General features: G+C 37.4%; 30 pseudogenes; all 30 read left to right on the top strand.

Annotated features, from left to right (window-relative positions):
* The first annotated feature begins 8 nt into the window (after nucleotides 1-8).
* Nucleotides 9-127, top strand: LOC124318752 (annotated as a pseudogene).
* A 413-nt stretch (nucleotides 128-540) lies between these two features.
* Nucleotides 541-659, top strand: LOC124318409 (annotated as a pseudogene).
* Nucleotides 660-1072: 413 nt separating this feature from the next.
* LOC124318751 lies at nucleotides 1073-1191 on the top strand (annotated as a pseudogene).
* A 412-nt stretch (nucleotides 1192-1603) lies between these two features.
* On the top strand, nucleotides 1604-1722 carry LOC124318397 (annotated as a pseudogene).
* Nucleotides 1723-2135: 413 nt separating this feature from the next.
* On the top strand, nucleotides 2136-2254 carry LOC124318750 (annotated as a pseudogene).
* A 541-nt stretch (nucleotides 2255-2795) lies between these two features.
* Nucleotides 2796-2914, top strand: LOC124318385 (annotated as a pseudogene).
* Nucleotides 2915-3327: 413 nt separating this feature from the next.
* LOC124318374 lies at nucleotides 3328-3446 on the top strand (annotated as a pseudogene).
* Nucleotides 3447-3859: 413 nt separating this feature from the next.
* On the top strand, nucleotides 3860-3978 carry LOC124318749 (annotated as a pseudogene).
* A 412-nt stretch (nucleotides 3979-4390) lies between these two features.
* Nucleotides 4391-4509, top strand: LOC124318362 (annotated as a pseudogene).
* Nucleotides 4510-4922: 413 nt separating this feature from the next.
* On the top strand, nucleotides 4923-5041 carry LOC124318747 (annotated as a pseudogene).
* Nucleotides 5042-5582: 541 nt separating this feature from the next.
* On the top strand, nucleotides 5583-5701 carry LOC124318350 (annotated as a pseudogene).
* A 413-nt stretch (nucleotides 5702-6114) lies between these two features.
* Nucleotides 6115-6233, top strand: LOC124318746 (annotated as a pseudogene).
* A 412-nt stretch (nucleotides 6234-6645) lies between these two features.
* Nucleotides 6646-6764, top strand: LOC124318338 (annotated as a pseudogene).
* A 413-nt stretch (nucleotides 6765-7177) lies between these two features.
* On the top strand, nucleotides 7178-7296 carry LOC124318233 (annotated as a pseudogene).
* Nucleotides 7297-7709: 413 nt separating this feature from the next.
* Nucleotides 7710-7828, top strand: LOC124318232 (annotated as a pseudogene).
* A 413-nt stretch (nucleotides 7829-8241) lies between these two features.
* LOC124318326 lies at nucleotides 8242-8360 on the top strand (annotated as a pseudogene).
* Nucleotides 8361-8773: 413 nt separating this feature from the next.
* LOC124318230 lies at nucleotides 8774-8892 on the top strand (annotated as a pseudogene).
* A 413-nt stretch (nucleotides 8893-9305) lies between these two features.
* On the top strand, nucleotides 9306-9424 carry LOC124318229 (annotated as a pseudogene).
* Nucleotides 9425-9837: 413 nt separating this feature from the next.
* LOC124318228 lies at nucleotides 9838-9956 on the top strand (annotated as a pseudogene).
* Nucleotides 9957-10369: 413 nt separating this feature from the next.
* LOC124318227 lies at nucleotides 10370-10488 on the top strand (annotated as a pseudogene).
* Nucleotides 10489-10901: 413 nt separating this feature from the next.
* LOC124318226 lies at nucleotides 10902-11020 on the top strand (annotated as a pseudogene).
* Nucleotides 11021-11433: 413 nt separating this feature from the next.
* On the top strand, nucleotides 11434-11552 carry LOC124318224 (annotated as a pseudogene).
* A 413-nt stretch (nucleotides 11553-11965) lies between these two features.
* Nucleotides 11966-12084, top strand: LOC124318223 (annotated as a pseudogene).
* Nucleotides 12085-12497: 413 nt separating this feature from the next.
* Nucleotides 12498-12616, top strand: LOC124318222 (annotated as a pseudogene).
* A 413-nt stretch (nucleotides 12617-13029) lies between these two features.
* Nucleotides 13030-13148, top strand: LOC124318314 (annotated as a pseudogene).
* Nucleotides 13149-13561: 413 nt separating this feature from the next.
* LOC124318221 lies at nucleotides 13562-13680 on the top strand (annotated as a pseudogene).
* A 413-nt stretch (nucleotides 13681-14093) lies between these two features.
* LOC124318302 lies at nucleotides 14094-14212 on the top strand (annotated as a pseudogene).
* Nucleotides 14213-14625: 413 nt separating this feature from the next.
* Nucleotides 14626-14744, top strand: LOC124318291 (annotated as a pseudogene).
* A 413-nt stretch (nucleotides 14745-15157) lies between these two features.
* LOC124318280 lies at nucleotides 15158-15276 on the top strand (annotated as a pseudogene).
* Nucleotides 15277-15689: 413 nt separating this feature from the next.
* LOC124318268 lies at nucleotides 15690-15808 on the top strand (annotated as a pseudogene).
* The last annotated feature ends 109 nt before the right edge of the window (nucleotides 15809-15917 follow it).

Raw genomic sequence — 15917 nt, 5'->3', positions numbered from 1 at the left:
TTTTGAATGTCAACGGCCATATCACGTAGAACGCACCTGGTCTCGTCAGCTCCCAGAAGTTAAGTTACGTCGAGTTCCGTTAGTACTTGGAAGGGTGACCGCTTGGGAATACGGGATGTCGTTGGCGATGGATAGTTTGTTTTCAATAACAAATTTCTTGACATTTTTTTTCAATCACGATGGTTACCAGTCCAATTTCGTAGATGAAACATTTCAATGCCTTAGAGATAGGTTCAATGCATCTATAAGAATGATTCTGGATCAATTCCATTGAGAGTTTGTCAAATTTTATCGCGTTTTTTAATCGTGATGGTTACCAGTCCAAATTCGTAGATCAAAAATGTCAATGACATAGGGATAGGTTCAATTCATCTATAGGAATGATTCTGGATGAATTTCATTGCGAGTTTTTCAAAGTTGATCGCGCTTTTTATTTGCGATGGTTACCAGTCCAAATTCAAAGAACAAACATTTCTGTCACTTTGAAGTGATTTTCTATTCATCCATTGGGACTGGGAGGGTAAATTTTCATTTTTGAATGTCAACGGCCATATCACGTAGAACGCACCTGGTCTCGTCAGCTCCCAGAAGTTAAGTTACGTCGAGTCCCGTTAGTACTTGGAAGGGTGACCGCTTGGGAATACGGGATGTCGTTGGCGATGGATAGTTTGTTTTCAATAACAAATTTCTTGAAATTTTTTTTCAATAACGATGGTTACCAGTCAAATTTCGTAGATGAAACATTTCAATGCCTTAGAGATAGGTTCAATGCATCTATAAGAATGATTCTGGATCAATTCCATTGAGAGTTTGTCAAATTTTATCGCGTTTTTTAATCGTGATGGTTACCAGTCCAAATTCGTAGATCAAAAATTTCAATGACATAGGGATAGGTTCAATTCATCTATAGGAATGATTCTGGATGAATTTCATTGCGAGTTTTTCAAAGTTGATCGCGCTTTTTATTTGCGATGGTTACCAGTCCAAATTCAAAGAACAAACATTTCTGTCACTTTGAAGTGATTTTCTATTCATCCATTGGGACTGGGAGGGTAAATTTTCATTTTTGAATGTCAACGGCCATATCACGTAGAACGCACCTGGTCTCGTCAGCTCCCAGAAGTTAAGTTACGTCGAGTTCCGTTAGTACTTGGAAGGGTGACCGCTTGGGAATACGGGATGTCGTTGGCGATGGATAGATTGTTTTCAATAACAAATTTCTTGACATTTTTTTTCAATAACGATGGTTACCAGTCCAATTTCGTAGATGAAACATTTCAATGCCTTAGAGATAGGTTCAATTCATCTATAAGAATGATTCTGGATCAATTCCATTGAGAGTTTGTCAAATTTTATCGCGTTATTAATCGTGATGGTTACCAGTCCAAATTCGTAGATCAAAAATTTCAATGACATAGGGATAGGTTCAATTCATCTATAGGAATGATTCTGGATGAATTTCATTTCGAGTTTTTCAAAGTTGATCGCGCTTTTTATTTGCGATGGTTACCAGTCCAAATTCAAAGAACAAACATTTCTGTCACTTTGAAGTGATTTTCTATTCATCCATTGGGACTGGGAGGGTAAATTTTCATTTTTGAATGTCAACGGCCATATCACGTAGAACGCACCTGGTCTCGTCAGCTCCCAGAAGTTAAGTTACGTCGAGTCCCGTTAGTACTTGGAAGGGTGACCGCTTGGGAATACGGGATGTCGTTGGCGATGGATAGTTTGTTTTCAATAACAAATTTCTTGAAATTTTTTTTCAATAACGATGGTTACCAGTCAAATTTCGTAGATGAAACATTTCAATGCCTTAGAGATAGGTTCAATGCATCTATAAGAATGATTCTGGATCAATTCCATTGAGAGTTTGTCAAATTTTATCGCGTTTTTTAATCGTGATGGTTACCAGTCCAAATTCGTAGATCAAAAATTTCAATGACATAGGGATAGGTTCAATTCATCTATAGGAATGATTCTGGATGAATTTCATTGCGAGTTTTTCAAAGTTGATCGCGCTTTTTATTTGCGATGGTTACCAGTCCAAATTCAAAGAACAAACATTTCTGTCACTTTGAAGTGATTTTCTATTCATCCATTGGGACTGGGAGGGTAAATTTTCATTTTTGAATGTCAACGGCCATATCACGTAGAACGCACCTGGTCTCGTCAGCTCCCAGAAGTTAAGTTACGTCGAGTTCCGTTAGTACTTGGAAGGGTGACCGCTTGGGAATACGGGATGTCGTTGGCGATGGATAGATTGTTTTCAATAACAAATTTCTTGACATTTTTTTTCAATAACGATGGTTACCAGTCCAATTTCGTAGATGAAACATTTCAATGCCTTAGAGATAGGTTCAATTCATCTATAAGAATGATTCTGGATCAATTCCATTGAGAGTTTGTCAAATTTTATCGCGTTATTAATCGTGATGGTTACCAGTCCAAATTCGTAGATCAAAAATTTCAATGACATAGGGATAGGTTCAATTCATCTATAAGAATGATTCTGGATCAATTCCATTGAGAGTTTGTCAAATTTTATCGCGTTATTAATCGTGATGGTTACCAGTCCAAATTCGTAGATAAAAAATGTCAATGACATAGGGATAGGTTCAATTCATCTATAGGAATGATTCTGGATGAATTTCATTGCGAGTTTTTCAAAGTTGATCGCGCTTTTTATTTGCGATGGTTACCAGTCCAAATTCAAAGAACAAACATTTCTGTCACTTTGAAGTGATTTTCTATTCATCCATTGGGACTGGGAGGGTAAATTTTCATTTTTGAATGTCAACGGCCATATCACGTAGAACGCACCTGGTCTCGTCAGCTCCCAGAAGTTAAGTTACGTCGAGTCCCGTTAGTACTTGGAAGGGTGACCGCTTGGGAATACGGGATGTCGTTGGCGATGGATAGTTTGCTTTCAATAACAAATTTCTTGAAATTTTTTTTCAATAACGATGGTTACCAGTCAAATTTCGTAGATGAAACATTTCAATGCCTTAGAGATAGGTTCAATGCATCTATAAGAATGATTCTGGATCAATTCCATTGAGAGTTTGTCAAATTTTATCGCGTTTTTTAATCGTGATGGTTACCAGTCCAAATTCGTAGATAAAAAATTTCAATGACATAGGGATAGGTTCAATTCATCTATAGGAATGATTCTGGATGAATTTCATTGCGAGTTTTTCAAAGTTGATCGCGCTTTTTATTTGCGATGGTTACCAGTCCAAATTCAAAGAACAAACATTTCTGTCACTTTGAAGTGATTTTCTATTCATCCATTGGGACTGGGAGGGTAAATTTTCATTTTTGAATGTCAACGGCCATATCACGTAGAACGCACCTGGTCTCGTCAGCTCCCAGAAGTTAAGTTACGTCGAGTCCCGTTAGTACTTGGAAGGGTGACCGCTTGGGAATACGGGATGTCGTTGGCGATGGATAGTTTGTTTTCAATAACAAATTTCTTGAAATTTTTTTTCAATAACGATGGTTACCAGTCAAATTTCGTAGATGAAACATTTCAATGCCTTAGAGATAGGTTCAATGCATCTATAAGAATGATTCTGGATCAATTCCATTGAGAGTTTGTCAAATTTTATCGCGTTTTTTAATCGTGATGGTTACCAGTCCAAATTCGTAGATCAAAAATTTCAATGACATAGGGATAGGTTCAATTCATCTATAGGAATGATTCTGGATGAATTTCATTGCGAGTTTTTCAAAGTTGATCGCGCTTTTTATTTGCGATGGTTACCAGTCCAAATTCAAAGAACAAACATTTCTGTCACTTTGAAGTGATTTTCTATTCATCCATTGGGACTGGGAGGGTAAATTTTCATTTTTGAATGTCAACGGCCATATCACGTAGAACGCACCTGGTCTCGTCAGCTCCCAGAAGTTAAGTTACGTCGAGTTCCGTTAGTACTTGGAAGGGTGACCGCTTGGGAATACGGGATGTCGTTGGCGATGGATAGATTGTTTTCAATAACAAATTTCTTGACATTTTTTTTCAATAACGATGGTTACCAGTCCAATTTCGTAGATGAAACATTTCAATGCCTTAGAGATAGGTTCAATTCATCTATAAGAATGATTCTGGATCAATTCCATTGAGAGTTTGTCAAATTTTATCGCGTTATTAATCGTGATGGTTACCAGTCCAAATTCGTAGATCAAAAATTTCAATGACATAGGGATAGGTTCAATTCATCTATAGGAATGATTCTGGATGAATTTCATTTCGAGTTTTTCAAAGTTGATCGCGCTTTTTATTTGCGATGGTTACCAGTCCAAATTCAAAGAACAAACATTTCTGTCACTTTGAAGTGATTTTCTATTCATCCATTGGGACTGGGAGGGTAAATTTTCATTTTTGAATGTCAACGGCCATATCACGTAGAACGCACCTGGTCTCGTCAGCTCCCAGAAGTTAAGTTACGTCGAGTCCCGTTAGTACTTGGAAGGGTGACCGCTTGGGAATACGGGATGTCGTTGGCGATGGATAGTTTGTTTTCAATAACAAATTTCTTGAAATTTTTTTTCAATAACGATGGTTACCAGTCAAATTTCGTAGATGAAACATTTCAATGCCTTAGAGATAGGTTCAATGCATCTATAAGAATGATTCTGGATCAATTCCATTGAGAGTTTGTCAAATTTTATCGCGTTTTTTAATCGTGATGGTTACCAGTCCAAATTCGTAGATCAAAAATTTCAATGACATAGGGATAGGTTCAATTCATCTATAGGAATGATTCTGGATGAATTTCATTGCGAGTTTTTCAAAGTTGATCGCGCTTTTTATTTGCGATGGTTACCAGTCCAAATTCAAAGAACAAACATTTCTGTCACTTTGAAGTGATTTTCTATTCATCCATTGGGACTGGGAGGGTAAATTTTCATTTTTGAATGTCAACGGCCATATCACGTAGAACGCACCTGGTCTCGTCAGCTCCCAGAAGTTAAGTTACGTCGAGTTCCGTTAGTACTTGGAAGGGTGACCGCTTGGGAATACGGGATGTCGTTGGCGATGGATAGATTGTTTTCAATAACAAATTTCTTGACATTTTTTTTCAATAACGATGGTTACCAGTCCAATTTCGTAGATGAAACATTTCAATGCCTTAGAGATAGGTTCAATTCATCTATAAGAATGATTCTGGATCAATTCCATTGAGAGTTTGTCAAATTTTATCGCGTTATTAATCGTGATGGTTACCAGTCCAAATTCGTAGATCAAAAATTTCAATGACATAGGGATAGGTTCAATTCATCTATAAGAATGATTCTGGATCAATTCCATTGAGAGTTTGTCAAATTTTATCGCGTTATTAATCGTGATGGTTACCAGTCCAAATTCGTAGATAAAAAATGTCAATGACATAGGGATAGGTTCAATTCATCTATAGGAATGATTCTGGATGAATTTCATTGCGAGTTTTTCAAAGTTGATCGCGCTTTTTATTTGCGATGGTTACCAGTCCAAATTCAAAGAACAAACATTTCTGTCACTTTGAAGTGATTTTCTATTCATCCATTGGGACTGGGAGGGTAAATTTTCATTTTTGAATGTCAACGGCCATATCACGTAGAACGCACCTGGTCTCGTCAGCTCCCAGAAGTTAAGTTACGTCGAGTCCCGTTAGTACTTGGAAGGGTGACCGCTTGGGAATACGGGATGTCGTTGGCGATGGATAGTTTGCTTTCAATAACAAATTTCTTGAAATTTTTTTTCAATAACGATGGTTACCAGTCAAATTTCGTAGATGAAACATTTCAATGCCTTAGAGATAGGTTCAATGCATCTATAAGAATGATTCTGGATCAATTCCATTGAGAGTTTGTCAAATTTTATCGCGTTTTTTAATCGTGATGGTTACCAGTCCAAATTCGTAGATAAAAAATTTCAATGACATAGGGATAGGTTCAATTCATCTATAGGAATGATTCTGGATGAATTTCATTGCGAGTTTTTCAAAGTTGATCGCGCTTTTTATTTGCGATGGTTACCAGTCCAAATTCAAAGAACAAACATTTCTGTCACTTTGAAGTGATTTTCTATTCATCCATTGGGACTGGGAGGGTAAATTTTCATTTTTGAATGTCAACGGCCATATCACGTAGAACGCACCTGGTCTCGTCAGCTCCCAGAAGTTAAGTTACGTCGAGTTCCGTTAGTACTTGGAAGGGTGACCGCTTGGGAATACGGGATGTCGTTGGCGATGGATAGTTTGTTTTCAATAACAAATTTCTTGACATTTTTTTTCAATCACGATGGTTACCAGTCCAATTTCGTAGATGAAACATTTCAATGCCTTAGAGATAGGTTCAATTCATCTATAAGAATGATTCTGGATCAATTCCATTGAGAGTTTGTCAAATTTTATCGCGTTATTAATCGTGATGGTTACCAGTCCAAATTCGTAGATCAAAAATTTCAATGACATAGGGATAGGTTCAATTCATCTATAGGAATGATTCTGGATGAATTTCATTGCGAGTTTTTCAAAGTTGATCGCGCTTTTTATTCGCGATGGTTACCAGTCCAAATTCAATGAACAAACATTTCTGTCACTTTGAAGTGATTTTCTATTCATCCATTGGGACTGGGAGGGTAAATTTTCATTTTTGAATGTCAACGGCCATATCACGTAGAACGCACCTGGTCTCGTCAGCTCCCAGAAGTTAAGTTACGTCGAGTCCCGTTAGTACTTGGAAGGGTGACCGCTTGGGAATACGGGATGTCGTTGGCGATGAATAGTTTGTTTTCAATAACAAATTTCTTGAAATTTTTTTTCAATAACGATGGTTACCAGTCCAATTTCGTAGATGAAACATTTCAATGCCTTAGAGATAGGTTCAATTCATCTATAAGAATGATTCTGGATCAATTCCATTGAGAGTTTGTTAAATTTTATCGCGTTTTTTAATCGTGATGGTTACCAGTCCAAATTCGTAGATCAAAAATTTCAATGACATAGGGATAGGTTCAATTCATCTATAGGAATGATTCTGGATGAATTTCATTGCGAGTTTTTCAAAGTTGATCGCGCTTTTTATTCGCGATGGTTACCAGTCCAAATTCAATGAACAAACATTTCTGTCACTTTGAAGTGATTTTCTATTCATCCATTGGGACTGGGAGGGTAAATTTTCATTTTTGAATGTCAACGGCCATATCACGTAGAACGCACCTGGTCTCGTCAGCTCCCAGAAGTTAGGTTACGTCGAGTTCCGTTAGTACTTGGAAGGGTGACCGCTTGGGAATACGGGATGTCGTTGGCGATGGATAGTTTGTTTTCAATAACAAATTTCTTGAAATTTTTTTTCAATAACGATGGTTACCAGTCCAATTTCGTAGATGAAACATTTCAATGCCTTAGAGATAGGTTCAATTCATCTATAAGAATGATTCTGGATCAATTCCATTGAGAGTTTGTTAAATTTTATCGCGTTTTTTAATCGTGATGGTTACCAGTCCAAATTCGTAGATCAAAAATTTCAATGACATAGGGATAGGTTCAATTCATCTATAGGAATGATTCTGGATGAATTTCATTGCGAGTTTTTCAAAGTTGATCGCGCTTTTTATTCGCGATGGTTACCAGTCCAAATTCAATGAACAAACATTTCTGTCACTTTGAAGTGATTTTCTATTCATCCATTGGGACTGGGAGGGTAAATTTTCATTTTTGAATGTCAACGGCCATATCACGTAGAACGCACCTGGTCTCGTCAGCTCCCAGAAGTTAGGTTACGTCGAGTTCCGTTAGTACTTGGAAGGGTGACCGCTTGGGAATACGGGATGTCGTTGGCGATGGATAGTTTGTTTTCAATAACAAATTTCTTGACATTTTTTTTCAATCACGATGGTTACCAGTCCAATTTCGTAGATGAAACATTTCAATGCCTTAGAGATAGGTTCAATTCATCTATAAGAATGATTCTGGATCAATTCCATTGAGAGTTTGTCAAATTTTATCGCGTTTTTTAATCGTGATGGTTACCAGTCCAAATTCGTAGATCAAAAATTTCAATGACATAGGGATAGGTTCAATTCATCTATAGGAATGATTCTGGATGAATTTCATTGCGAGTTTTTCAAAGTTGATCGCGCTTTTTATTCGCGATGGTTACCAGTCCAAATTCAATGAACAAACATTTCTGTCACTTTGAAGTGATTTTCTATTCATCCATTGGGACTGGGAGGGTAAATTTTCATTTTTGAATGTCAACGGCCATATCACGTAGAACGCACCTGGTCTCGTCAGCTCCCAGAAGTTAAGTTACGTCGAGTCCCGTTAGTACTTGGAAGGGTGACCGCTTGGGAATACGGGATGTCGTTGGCGATGGATAGTTTGTTTTCAATAACAAATTTCTTGACATTTTTTTTCAATCACGATGGTTACCAGTCCAATTTCGTAGATGAAACATTTCAATGCCTTAGAGATAGGTTCAATTCATCTATAAGAATGATTCTGGATCAATTCCATTGAGAGTTTGTCAAATTTTATCGCGTTTTTTAATCGTGATGGTTACCAGTCCAAATTCGTAGATCAAAAATTTCAATGACATAGGGATAGGTTCAATTCATCTATAGGAATGATTCTGGATGAATTTCATTGCGAGTTTTTCAAAGTTGATCGCGCTTTTTATTCGCGATGGTTACCAGTCCAAATTCAATGAACAAACATTTCTGTCACTTTGAAGTGATTTTCTATTCATCCATTGGGACTGGGAGGGTAAATTTTCATTTTTGAATGTCAACGGCCATATCACGTAGAACGCACCTGGTCTCGTCAGCTCCCAGAAGTTAGGTTACGTCGAGTTCCGTTAGTACTTGGAAGGGTGACCGCTTGGGAATACGGGATGTCGTTGGCGATGGATAGTTTGTTTTCAATAACAAATTTCTTGAAATTTTTTTTCAATCACGATGGTTACCAGTCCAATTTCGTAGATGAAACATTTCAATGCCTTAGAGATAGGTTCAATTCATCTATAAGAATGATTCTGGATCAATTCCATTGAGAGTTTGTTAAATTTTATCGCGTTTTTTAATCGTGATGGTTACCAGTCCAAATTCGTAGATCAAAAATTTCAATGACATAGGGATAGGTTCAATTCATCTATAGGAATGATTCTGGATGAATTTCATTGCGAGTTTTTCAAAGTTGATCGCGCTTTTTATTCGCGATGGTTACCAGTCCAAATTCAATGAACAAACATTTCTGTCACTTTGAAGTGATTTTCTATTCATCCATTGGGACTGGGAGGGTAAATTTTCATTTTTGAATGTCAACGGCCATATCACGTAGAACGCACCTGGTCTCGTCAGCTCCCAGAAGTTAGGTTACGTCGAGTTCCGTTAGTACTTGGAAGGGTGACCGCTTGGGAATACGGGATGTCGTTGGCGATGGATAGTTTGTTTTCAATAACAAATTTCTTGAAATTTTTTTTCAATAACGATGGTTACCAGTCCAATTTCGTAGATGAAACATTTCAATGCCTTAGAGATAGGTTCAATTCATCTATAAGAATGATTCTGGATCAATTCCATTGAGAGTTTGTTAAATTTTATCGCGTTTTTTAATCGTGATGGTTACCAGTCCAAATTCGTAGATCAAAAATTTCAATGACATAGGGATAGGTTCAATTCATCTATAGGAATGATTCTGGATGAATTTCATTGCGAGTTTTTCAAAGTTGATCGCGCTTTTTATTCGCGATGGTTACCAGTCCAAATTCAATGAACAAACATTTCTGTCACTTTGAAGTGATTTTCTATTCATCCATTGGGACTGGGAGGGTAAATTTTCATTTTTGAATGTCAACGGCCATATCACGTAGAACGCACCTGGTCTCGTCAGCTCCCAGAAGTTAGGTTACGTCGAGTTCCGTTAGTACTTGGAAGGGTGACCGCTTGGGAATACGGGATGTCGTTGGCGATGGATAGTTTGTTTTCAATAACAAATTTCTTGAAATTTTTTTTCAATCACGATGGTTACCAGTCCAATTTCGTAGATGAAACATTTCAATGCCTTAGAGATAGGTTCAATTCATCTATAAGAATGATTCTGGATCAATTCCATTGAGAGTTTGTTAAATTTTATCGCGTTTTTTAATCGTGATGGTTACCAGTCCAAATTCGTAGATCAAAAATTTCAATGACATAGGGATAGGTTCAATTCATCTATAGGAATGATTCTGGATGAATTTCATTGCGAGTTTTTCAAAGTTGATCGCGCTTTTTATTCGCGATGGTTACCAGTCCAAATTCAATGAACAAACATTTCTGTCACTTTGAAGTGATTTTCTATTCATCCATTGGGACTGGGAGGGTAAATTTTCATTTTTGAATGTCAACGGCCATATCACGTAGAACGCACCTGGTCTCGTCAGCTCCCAGAAGTTAGGTTACGTCGAGTTCCGTTAGTACTTGGAAGGGTGACCGCTTGGGAATACGGGATGTCGTTGGCGATGGATAGTTTGTTTTCAATAACAAATTTCTTGAAATTTTTTTTCAATAACGATGGTTACCAGTCCAATTTCGTAGATGAAACATTTCAATGCCTTAGAGATAGGTTCAATTCATCTATAAGAATGATTCTGGATCAATTCCATTGAGAGTTTGTTAAATTTTATCGCGTTTTTTAATCGTGATGGTTACCAGTCCAAATTCGTAGATCAAAAATTTCAATGACATAGGGATAGGTTCAATTCATCTATAGGAATGATTCTGGATGAATTTCATTGCGAGTTTTTCAAAGTTGATCGCGCTTTTTATTCGCGATGGTTACCAGTCCAAATTCAATGAACAAACATTTCTGTCACTTTGAAGTGATTTTCTATTCATCCATTGGGACTGGGAGGGTAAATTTTCATTTTTGAATGTCAACGGCCATATCACGTAGAACGCACCTGGTCTCGTCAGCTCCCAGAAGTTAGGTTACGTCGAGTTCCGTTAGTACTTGGAAGGGTGACCGCTTGGGAATACGGGATGTCGTTGGCGATGGATAGTTTGTTTTCAATAACAAATTTCTTGAAATTTTTTTTCAATCACGATGGTTACCAGTCCAATTTCGTAGATGAAACATTTCAATGCCTTAGAGATAGGTTCAATTCATCTATAAGAATGATTCTGGATCAATTCCATTGAGAGTTTGTTAAATTTTATCGCGTTTTTTAATCGTGATGGTTACCAGTCCAAATTCGTAGATCAAAAATTTCAATGACATAGGGATAGGTTCAATTCATCTATAGGAATGATTCTGGATGAATTTCATTGCGAGTTTTTCAAAGTTGATCGCGCTTTTTATTCGCGATGGTTACCAGTCCAAATTCAATGAACAAACATTTCTGTCACTTTGAAGTGATTTTCTATTCATCCATTGGGACTGGGAGGGTAAATTTTCATTTTTGAATGTCAACGGCCATATCACGTAGAACGCACCTGGTCTCGTCAGCTCCCAGAAGTTAGGTTACGTCGAGTTCCGTTAGTACTTGGAAGGGTGACCGCTTGGGAATACGGGATGTCGTTGGCGATGGATAGTTTGTTTTCAATAACAAATTTCTTGAAATTTTTTTTCAATAACGATGGTTACCAGTCCAATTTCGTAGATGAAACATTTCAATGCCTTAGAGATAGGTTCAATTCATCTATAAGAATGATTCTGGATCAATTCCATTGAGAGTTTGTTAAATTTTATCGCGTTTTTTAATCGTGATGGTTACCAGTCCAAATTCGTAGATCAAAAATTTCAATGACATAGGGATAGGTTCAATTCATCTATAGGAATGATTCTGGATGAATTTCATTGCGAGTTTTTCAAAGTTGATCGCGCTTTTTATTCGCGATGGTTACCAGTCCAAATTCAATGAACAAACATTTCTGTCACTTTGAAGTGATTTTCTATTCATCCATTGGGACTGGGAGGGTAAATTTTCATTTTTGAATGTCAACGGCCATATCACGTAGAACGCACCTGGTCTCGTCAGCTCCCAGAAGTTAGGTTACGTCGAGTTCCGTTAGTACTTGGAAGGGTGACCGCTTGGGAATACGGGATGTCGTTGGCGATGGATAGTTTGTTTTCAATAACAAATTTCTTGAAATTTTTTTTCAATAACGATGGTTACCAGTCCAATTTCGTAGATGAAACATTTCAATGCCTTAGAGATAGGTTCAATTCATCTATAAGAATGATTCTGGATCAATTCCATTGAGAGTTTGTTAAATTTTATCGCGTTTTTTAATCGTGATGGTTACCAGTCCAAATTCGTAGATCAAAAATTTCAATGACATAGGGATAGGTTCAATTCATCTATAGGAATGATTCTGGATGAATTTCATTGCGAGTTTTTCAAAGTTGATCGCGCTTTTTATTCGCGATGGTTACCAGTCCAAATTCAATGAACAAACATTTCTGTCACTTTGAAGTGATTTTCTATTCATCCATTGGGACTGGGAGGGTAAATTTTCATTTTTGAATGTCAACGGCCATATCACGTAGAACGCACCTGGTCTCGTCAGCTCCCAGAAGTTAGGTTACGTCGAGTTCCGTTAGTACTTGGAAGGGTGACCGCTTGGGAATACGGGATGTCGTTGGCGATGGATAGTTTGTTTTCAATAACAAATTTCTTGACATTTTTTTTCAATCACGATGGTTACCAGTCCAATTTCGTAGATGAAACATTTCAATGCCTTAGAGATAGGTTCAATTCATCTATAAGAATGATTCTGGATCAATTCCATTGAGAGTTTGTCAAATTTTATCGCGTTTTTTAATCGTGATGGTTACCAGTCCAAATTCGTAGATCAAAAATTTCAATGACATAGGGATAGGTTCAATTCATCTATAGGAATGATTCTGGATGAATTTCATTGCGAGTTTTTCAAAGTTGATCGCGCTTTTTATTCGCGATGGTTACCAGTCCAAATTCAATGAACAAACATTTCTGTCACTTTGAAGTGATTTTCTATTCATCCATTGGGACTGGGAGGGTAAATTTTCATTTTTGAATGTCAACGGCCATATCACGTAGAACGCACCTGGTCTCGTCAGCTCCCAGAAGTTAAGTTACGTCGAGTCCCGTTAGTACTTGGAAGGGTGACCGCTTGGGAATACGGGATGTCGTTGGCGATGGATAGTTTGTTTTCAATAACAAATTTCTTGACATTTTTTTTCAATCACGATGGTTACCAGTCCAATTTCGTAGATGAAACATTTCAATGCCTTAGAGATAGGTTCAATTCATCTATAAGAATGATTCTGGATCAATTCCATTGAGAGTTTGTTAAATTTTATCGCGTTTTTTAATCGTGATGGTTACCAGTCCAAATTCGTAGATCAAAAATTTCAATGACATAGGGATAGGTTCAATTCATCTATAGGAATGATTCTGGATGAATTTCATTGCGAGTTTTTCAAAGTTGATCGCGCTTTTTATTCGCGATGGTTACCAGTCCAAATTCAATGAACAAACATTTCTGTCACTTTGAAGTGATTTTCTATTCATCCATTGGGACTGGGAGGGTAAATTTTCATTTTTGAATGTCAACGGCCATATCACGTAGAACGCACCTGGTCTCGTCAGCTCCCAGAAGTTAGGTTACGTCGAGTTCCGTTAGTACTTGGAAGGGTGACCGCTTGGGAATACGGGATGTCGTTGGCGATGGATAGTTTGTTTTCAATAACAAATTTCTTGACATTTTTTTTCAATCACGATGGTTACCAGTCCAATTTCGTAGATGAAACATTTCAATGCCTTAGAGATAGGTTCAATTCATCTATAAGAATGATTCTGGATCAATTCCATTGAGAGTTTGTCAAATTTTATCGCGTTTTTTAATCGTGATGGTTACCAGTCCAAATTCGTAGATCAAAAATTTCAATGACATAGGGATAGGTTCAATTCATCTATAGGAATGATTCTGGATGAATTTCATTGCGAGTTTTTCAAAGTTGATCGCGCTTTTTATTCGCGATGGTTACCAGTCCAAATTCAATGAACAAACATTTCTGTCACTTTGAAGTGATTTTCTATTCATCCATTGGGACTGGGAGGGTAAATTTTCATTTTTGAATGTCAACGGCCATATCACGTAGAACGCACCTGGTCTCGTCAGCTCCCAGAAGTTAAGTTACGTCGAGTCCCGTTAGTACTTGGAAGGGTGACCGCTTGGGAATACGGGATGTCGTTGGCGATGGATAGTTTGTTTTCAATAACAAATTTCTTGACATTTTTTTTCAATCACGATGGTTACCAGTCCAATTTCGTAGATGAAACATTTCAATGCCTTAGAGATAGGTTCAATTCATCTATAAGAATGATTCTGGATCAATTCCATTGAGAGTTTGTCAAATTTTATCGCGTTTTTTAATCGTGATGGTTACCAGTCCAAATTCGTAGATCAAAAATTTCAATGACATAGGGATAGGTTCAATTCATCTATAGGAATGATTCTGGATGAATTTCATTGCGAGTTTTTCAAAGTTGATCGCGCTTTTTATTCGCGATGGTTACCAGTCCAAATTCAATGAACAAACATTTCTGTCACTTTGAAGTGATTTTCTATTCATCCATTGGGACTGGGAGGGTAAATTTTCATTTTTGAATGTCAACGGCCATATCACGTAGAACGCACCTGGTCTCGTCAGCTCCCAGAAGTTAAGTTACGTCGAGTCCCGTTAGTACTTGGAAGGGTGACCGCTTGGGAATACGGGATGTCGTTGGCGATGGATAGTTTGTTTTCAATAACAAATTTCTTGACATTTTTTTTCAATCACGATGGTTACCAGTCCAATTTCGTAGATGAAACATTTCAATGCCTTAGAGATAGGTTCAATTCATCTATAAGAATGATTCTGGATCAATTCCATTGAGAGTTTGTCAAATTTTATCGCGTTTTTTAATCGTGATGGTTACCAGTCCAAATTCGTAGATCAAAAATTTCAATGACATAGGGATAGGTTCAATTCATCTATAGGAATGATTCTGGATGAATTTCATTGCGAGTTTTTCAAAGTTGATCGCGCTTTTTATTCGCGATGGTTACCAGTCCAAATTCAATGAACAAACATTTCTGTCACTTTGAAGTGATTTTCTATTCATCCATTGGGACTGGGAGGGTAAATTTTCATTTTTGAATGTCAACGGCCATATCACGTAGAACGCACCTGGTCTCGTCAGCTCCCAGAAGTTAAGTTACGTCGAGTCCCGTTAGTACTTGGAAGGGTGACCGCTTGGGAATACGGGATGTCGTTGGCGATGGATAGTTTGTTTTCAATAACAAATTTCTTGACATTTTTTTTCAATCACGATGGTTACCAGTCCAATTTCGTAGATGAAACATTTCAATGCCTTAGAGATAGGTTCAATTCATCTATAAGAATGATTCTGGATCAATTCCATTGAGAGTTTGTCAAATTTTATCGCGTTTTTTAATCGTGATGGTTACCAGTCCAAATTCGTAGATCAAAAACTTCAATGACATAGGGATAGGTTCAATTCATCTATAGGAATGATTCTGGATGAATTTCATTGCGAGTTTTTCAAAGTTGATCGCGCTTTTTATTCGCGATGGTTACCAGTCCAAATTCAATGAACAAACATTTCTGTCACTTTGAAGTGATTTTCTATTCATCCATTGGGACTTGGAGGGTAAATTTTCATTTTTGAATGTCAACGGCCATATCACGTAGAACGCACCTGGTCTCGTCAGCTCCCAGAAGTTAAGTTACGTCGAGTCCCGTTAGTACTTGGAAGGGTGACCGCTTGGGAATACGGGATGTCGTTGGCGATGGATAGTTTGTTTTCAATAACAAATTTCTTGACATTTTTTTTTCAATCACGATGGTTACCAGTCCAATTTCGTAGATGAAACATTTCAATTCCTTAGAGATAGGTTC

This window comes from Daphnia pulicaria, unplaced genomic scaffold, assembly GCF_021234035.1.
Source record: "Daphnia pulicaria isolate SC F1-1A unplaced genomic scaffold, SC_F0-13Bv2 h1tg000068l, whole genome shotgun sequence".
In the NCBI taxonomy this organism is placed as follows: Eukaryota; Metazoa; Arthropoda; class Branchiopoda; order Diplostraca; family Daphniidae; genus Daphnia; species Daphnia pulicaria.
This window is presented reverse-complemented; position numbering and strand designations above follow the sequence as displayed.